Source organism: Myotis brandtii, unplaced genomic scaffold, assembly GCF_000412655.1.
Source record: "Myotis brandtii unplaced genomic scaffold, ASM41265v1 scaffold1167, whole genome shotgun sequence".
Taxonomy (NCBI): Eukaryota; Metazoa; Chordata; class Mammalia; order Chiroptera; family Vespertilionidae; genus Myotis; species Myotis brandtii.
Genome location: NW_005354039.1, coordinates 1,312,232 through 1,319,459, shown reverse-complemented (window position 1 = coordinate 1,319,459; position 7,228 = coordinate 1,312,232).

The window sequence follows — 7,228 nt, the reverse complement described above, 5'->3', positions numbered from 1 at the left end:
TGATGAATTGTAACATACAAACAAAAAGTGTACAAATCATAAGTGCACAGCTGAAGGGTTTTTTTTAATCTTCACCCAAGGATATTTTTTCTTCTTTTTAAAAAAAGTATACATATTTATTATTATTATTGATTTTAGAGAGGAAGGGAGAGGGAGAGATAAGAACATCAGTGATGAGAGAGAATCACTGATCAGCTGCTCCTGCACACCCCCCACCAAGGGATCAAGCTCGCAACCCGGGCATGTGCCCTCACCGGGAATCGAACCGTGACCTCCTGGTTCATATGTTGACACTCAACCACTGCGCCATGTGGCTGAACTGTCTTTTTCTTTTTTTAAATTTTTATTTATTGATTTTAAAGAGAGGAAGGAAGAGAGAGACAGAGAGAAACATCAATTTGTTGTTCCCCTTACTAATGTATTCATTGGTTGACTCTTGTACATGCTCTGACCAGAGATCAAACCCAAAACCTTGGGTATCGGGACAATGGTCTAACCCAGTGGTCAGCAAACTGCGGCTCGGCAAACCACGGCTCGAGAGCCACATGCGGCTCTTTGGCCCCTTCAGTGTGGCTCTTCCACAAAATACCGGCTTCTGCGCATGGGCCACGAACTTTCAATCGCACTGTACGTGCGCGCCCGCATGTGGTATTTTGTGGAAGAGCCACACTCAAGGGGCCAAAGAGCAGCATGTGGCTCGCGAGCCATGGTTTCCGACCACTGGGCTAGGGCAACCTGACTTTTTATATATATGTTTATTATCAACATGAAAAAAAGAAAGATTAGAAGGCGGCTAATTGTTGAGGAATTTAGGAACTAGAAGGTTCCTCAAGATGGAAGAACTGGGCTTTGGAAAAACAGTGAGAGAACTGAAGACTAGAAGTTAATGGTCAGAAAATAAGATGTTTCATATTCCAGGGATGTAACAGTGCTACACAATGGAGCTGAGATACCCAAAAAAATGAGGCCAAACTGGCAGATGGGTCACCCCAGATGATAACAGACATTGAGGTAAAGACTGTGAACCAGATGTCAAAATCCTATATAATAAAAGGCTAATATGCAAATTGTCCCCTCAACTGGAAGTTTGACCAGGAGTTCGACCAGGAGGCATGGCTGGCCAACTGCCCAAGGCCGCTCCCCCTGTCCAGCCCAATCAGCCATGATCGGGCGGGCCAGACCCCACCCATGCATAAATTCGTGCACTGGGCCTCTAGTCTTTAATAAATGAGAGGAAGATTGGTTGATAACTACAGAGGGTAGAGAGCCTGACAGGATGGATAGCATGAGCTACAAAGATGGAGTAGAGTCCAAAAAAGGGGTTATGTATGGTAAGGGAAGAGAAGACTCAGAATAGCTTAAAGATGCCAGTAACAAAATGAGACTTGGGGCAATTATCAAAGATGACAGGAATGCAAGCTACGGAATGAGCTGGTTGGCCCCAACTGTCCTGATATGGATTATTTATGCTTCTGAAGGGATTCAATTCCACTGGAGGAAAGAGCAGCAGCCCTGCAGCAGTGCTTCTCAGAAGGGCAGGACAGGGATAAAGTTGCCAGATTTAGCAAATAAAAATACAGAATGTCCAGTTAAATTTCAATTTCAGGTATTACATGGGACATGCTTATACTATTTAAAAAAAAAAAAAAAGGTTATCTGGCCCTAGCTGGTTTTGCTCAGTGGGTGGAGCGTCAGCCTGCGGACTGAAGTGTCCCAGGTTCAATTCTTGTCAAGAGCACATGCCTGGGTTGCAGGCTTGGTCCCCAATGGGGGGCATGCAGGAGGCAGCCAATCAATGATTCTCTCTCATCATTGATGTTTCTATCTCTCTCTTCCTCTCCCTTCCCCTCTGAAATCAATAAAAAAATACATATTTTTTTTTAAAAAAAAGGTTATCTGAGATGCATAAAGCAGCTTACTGATTTCTCCAAAGCTTTGGCATTGCGTGGTCCTAACAACCTGCTAGTTGGTTAACATCTCACCTCCCTAATTCAACTTCCTTGTATAAGTCAGAGTAGGCTAACTGCTGTTAATCATTAAGACCTTAAAACATAAAATGGTTGAACAGAAGTTTATTTTTTGCTAGCTAAGCCAGAGTCCTTCTCCATGCAGTCATTTAGGGCTCTAGTGGATGAAGGCCCTGCCTTGGGCGTCATCTTTATTCCAGCCAGATGGAAAGAAAGAGCATGTAGAAGCACCTATGGAAGGTTTCCATAGGCCAGGCCTGAGAGTGGTATAGACAATTCTGCACAATCCATTGGCTGAACTCAGTCACACAGTCATAGGTAATGGCAAGGGAGCATGGGAAATGTAGTCGAGCAGTGTGCACAGAACAAAGACAACAGGGAATTGAGTAAGCAATCTCTGCCACATCCTTTATGAGATCTATCTGTGGATTCCATAAGGTTCAAAAGACTCTGGATCAATAACCTTTGCTTTGGAACAGACACACATTCACACACACACACACCACATCCTAATTGCTACAAAAAACGTGATTAAGAACAGAATTAGGGCCCTAACCGGTTTGGCTCAGTGGATAAAGTGTCAGCCTGCGGACTGAAAGGTCCCAGGGTCGATTCCGGTCAAGGGCATGTACCTTGGTTGTGGGCACATCCCCAGTAGGGGGCGTGCAGGAGGCAGCTGATTGATGTTTCTCTCTCTCCCTCTCCCTTCCTCTCTGTAAAAAAATCAACAAAAATATTAAAAAAAAAAAAAAAGAACAGAATTACCCCTAGCTGGTTTGGCTCAGTGGATAAAGTGTCAGCCTGCGGACTGAAAGGTCCCAGGGTCGATTCCGGTCAAGGGCATGTACCTTGGTTGTGGGCACATCCCCAGTAGGGGGCGTGCAGGAGGCAGCTGATTGATGTTTCTCTCTCTCCCTCTCCCTTCCTCTCTGTAAAAAAATCAACAAAAATATTAAAAAAAAAAAAAAAGAACAGAATTACCCCTAGCTGGTTTGGCTCAGTGGATAGAGCGTCAACCTGGGGACTGAAGGGTACCACGTTTGATTCCAGTCAAGGGCACATGCCCAGGTTATGGGCTCGATCCCCAGTAGGGGTTGTGCAGGATGCAGCCAATCAATGATTCTCTCTCACCATTGATGTTTCTCTCTCTCCCTCTCCCTTCCTCTCTGAAATCAATAAAATTTTTTTAAAAAAAGAACAGAATTAAAGATCATCACAGTCATTCCTTTTGTTCTAGGTATTGCAGGGTTTTTGATAGCCAAAGATGGTACCTATCCAATAGATCTCATTAAAAGGAATAGGAAAAGTCCATTCTGTTGCTCCAATTTTAGCTGCTAGCCCATCAAGTTGTTGTTTTATCTTTCCATTACAATACAATTTACCACAAATCATTCCAAAACAACAAATGTTTCCCCTCAGTTTTTGCTTATGTAAATGTCAGTTGCCATGACAACAACAACAAAAAGATTGTCCTTGATCATATGCAGAGCTTGCTAAGGAACAAGAAGTAACTAGCTGGTACAGTCATAAACCTAATCCCACAGGCATGCCTAACAAGGGAAATGAGAAACTGGGGCAATTTTTTATTCAAAGAAAAAGTGAAAGTAGAGGAAGGACCTGATTCTAGTGGGAGAAAAGATGTGTCCAAAAATTTTAAATAAACCACATCCTCATTACGTTCTTTTTTTGGGGAATGGGATCTGGGTTTCTCCCTTTTCTTGTTATATCGCAAGACTCCTAAAAGGATTTGGGCCCAAGACTCAGGCCAATTCTCTTTACTTCCAACCTACCTTGACATTAGGATGGGTCATGCCCTTCACCATAATGCAGAGAGAGAATGCGCAAGGACCCTGCTCCTGTTGGTTGCCTTCTTGACTTGCTGCCTCTGAGATCTATATTATGAGAGACCTAAATAATAACAGGATGGGTAATTACTTTGAATAGTGTGTAGGATATATTAAGCTACCTTCATTACAATTGGCATTTTAGGTCATGGAATTCAGCTAAAGTTAGAAATTAAAAATAAGATCCAAGTGAATCATCTTCATTGTGGGAATATAGCTCCCTTCTAAGTAATCCAGGCACCTCCCCTTCTATGGAAAAGGAAAAGGGACATGGCCACAGGGAAGCACCTAAACCCTTGAGACTGGGCTTTGAAAAGCATCTCATGTTTCTGCAATGGAAGGACCTTTCTAATTGGGTTTTACTCTGACCAATATTAAAATGAACCTACACTCACTCAGGCAGGGAAGCTCAGTTGGTTAGAGAGTCACTCCTTAATACCAGGGTTGCCAGTTTGATCTCCAGTCAAAGCACATACAAGAATCAATCAATGAATGCATAAATAAGTGGAACAACAAATTGATGTCTCTCTCTCTCTCTCTTCTCCTCTCTCTAAAATCAATAAAATAAATTAAAATGAACCTACACCCTTTGAGCATACACAGGACCAGAGATGCAGGATGGGGAATGGGGAGGAGGGAGCAGCTGAGAGGTAACCAGCTAGGTCCCTGTTACTATCCAGCACTCAGTCCTACTGAGGAAAATATTGATTTAGCAAATATGTATTGTCTATTGCAAGCCAAGTTCTGTGCTGGGCTCTGGAGATGTAATGATGATTAAATCAGATGTAGCTTCTGTCCTACTGGAGCTGATTTTATAGTCTGAGAAGATGGAATGTAATCATCAGAGAAATATATAATTACAGTCTGAGAGGAGTGCTGTGAAGGCAAATGATGTGATGATTTTAAATGGGATCTGGGGCTTCAAGGAAGGTATCTCTAAGGGAGGGACATTTAAACTGGAATCAAGAGATAAGTGAAAGTTGTGGGAGGGAAGGTTCTTAGAATGGGGAAGGCTTGCCCATATGAGAAGCTAAAAGGAAAGCCTGCCAGGAACACGGAGATCTAGATAGATGAAAGAAAGGCCATCACTTCTGTGTAGGCCATCCTCTGGAATGCAGATTATGATCAAGACGAAACCATTAGAAAGCTTGTTTTTTTAAAAATTCATTTCAGAGAGGGAGAGGGAGAGAAACATCGATGATAGAACCATTGATCAGCTGCTTCCTGTACGCCCGCCCTCAGGCATGCAACCCAGACATGTGCCCGACCAGAAACCAACCTAGGAACCTTCATTCCACAGGCTGACCCTCTATCCACTGAGCCAAACCGGTAGGGCCCATTAGAAAGCTTTTTAAGCAAGTAAGTTCCATGATCAAGTCTGCCTCGTGGGAAGATCATCCTGGTTGCTTTGTAATGAGCAGATTGGGGAAAGTGAATAGTGAGGACGGTTATTGTAGAGGTCCACAGGAGAGACGGTAGCTACTTGGGTGGTAGTGGTGAAGGTCTACAAATGTGCAATAGGGAATATTTTGGAGGTGGAGCTGGCGGGACATGGAGATGAATTGGTTGTAGGACAGGGATGTCTATAAATGGGCTGCCAACTTTAACATTAAGCACAATAATCAAAGCTAATGTTTAATGTCAGGTATAATTGGGCAACGAACAGGGACATTCAGTTGAGGTAGCTATAATCCACACCACACTCTTGTCTGCATGTTTCAAGCTGTGGGCTTAGCAAGGGCTGTGTCCACACAGAAGGGGTGCCTTTTTTCTACTGGTTACTCACAAAATGGTGCAGTCTATTCACAAAGCTTTGTGACCTTGACTATAACACTTAAGTTCAGAAAGTCACCAGGGCCCCAGTCAGGGTTATGGATATGGTTTTTGTCCTGATACTCGTAGAATGCAAGATTCACAAAGGCAGAGTCTATTCCACAGGAGCTACCACACAGAACTACTGTAATCTGATCAAAATTGTTAATCATTGAAGCACCCAGATAGCCAACAAAATATGGAGTCAACCACCCCCCTTTAGCGATAATGGATTAAATAACAACTCCTTTCTGTGGCAGTAGGTGTACTTGAATTCATATGATGTCGTCTCAAAAGAAATTACAAAATGAGTGAGGTTAAGACTGCTGTCACCCCAGTGTTGGTAAGCTCTGGACACTGTGGCAACACAGCCAAGGCCGCCAAGACATTGTTAGAACCCCCAGCTATAAAGGGTTCATGGGAATTCAGTTAGGCCTGAAGCCTAGGATCCGCAAAGGAACCGGCACAAAAAGGCAGAGTGCATTACACAAAACACTAGGGTATCCCCAACGTTTCCAACTAGCAGTTATTATACCCTTATGTAGTACCAAATTCATTTTTACTCTCGGAATATACTTCCCAAGCATAAAGGTAAAAGGAGGGACTGGTCTGTGACCTCATCTGTGCTCCACTTTCCTAGTTTCCTGCTGGTACTCAGAACCTTGGAGAAGCCCATATACCCCACCAGCTTGAAATGAGGCTAGAAACTCCATGAAGTTCTAAAGGGAACAGGAAGCTTTGAACCAGTCAACCTCCACATGGCTAATCATTCCTTCCCACTCCCAGAAGACTAAAATGTCTTTACTCTCTCTCATTTGAAGTGGGAAGACAAAGAAGGTCTGCCTAAGCCAGTTAACATTTGAACATCTAGTCCAGCCGAGGGTAAACTACGGCCCGTTTGAAATGAATAAAACTAAAAAAAAAAAAAGACCGTACCCTTTTATGTAATGATGTTTACTTTGAATTTATATTAGTTCACACAAACACTCCATCCATGCTTTTGTTCCGGCCCTCCGGTCCAGTTTAAGAACCCATTGTGGCCCTCGAGTCAAAAAGTTTGCCCACCCCTGATCTAGTCAATATTTGAGTGCCCACTTTGGTAGGGTTCAATTAAGGTCTAAAATCTAAGTAAACCAGGCCAACCACAGAAATATCCCCTTGACCAAAAGCAAGCCTGGCAGCTCATTTATTTCTGCTTGCTTTTGTTCTGTATTCAGAGAAGATCCACAAACACTGCTTTCCTTTCTTTTTGAACCTCACCTCTTTTTTTAAAAAAAAATATTTTTATTGATTTTTAGAGAGGGAGAGGGAAATATCGATTGGCTGCCTCCTGCATGCCCCCCACCACAGATTGAACCTGAAACTCTGGCATGTGCCCTTAACCGGAATCGAACTTGGGACCCTTTAGTCCACAGGCTAACACTATCCACTGAGCCAAACCAGCTAGGGCTGAATCTCACTTCTTGATAACTAGTTCTTTTATGCCCCCTCACCTTATTTCCCCATTTCTTTTTCTTCAGGATATGTGTGGAAGCCAAGCTCCAAACTCTTACCCTCCTCCTGCCAAACTTAGAACTATTTTAATGTTTTCTTTTATGGAGGGGC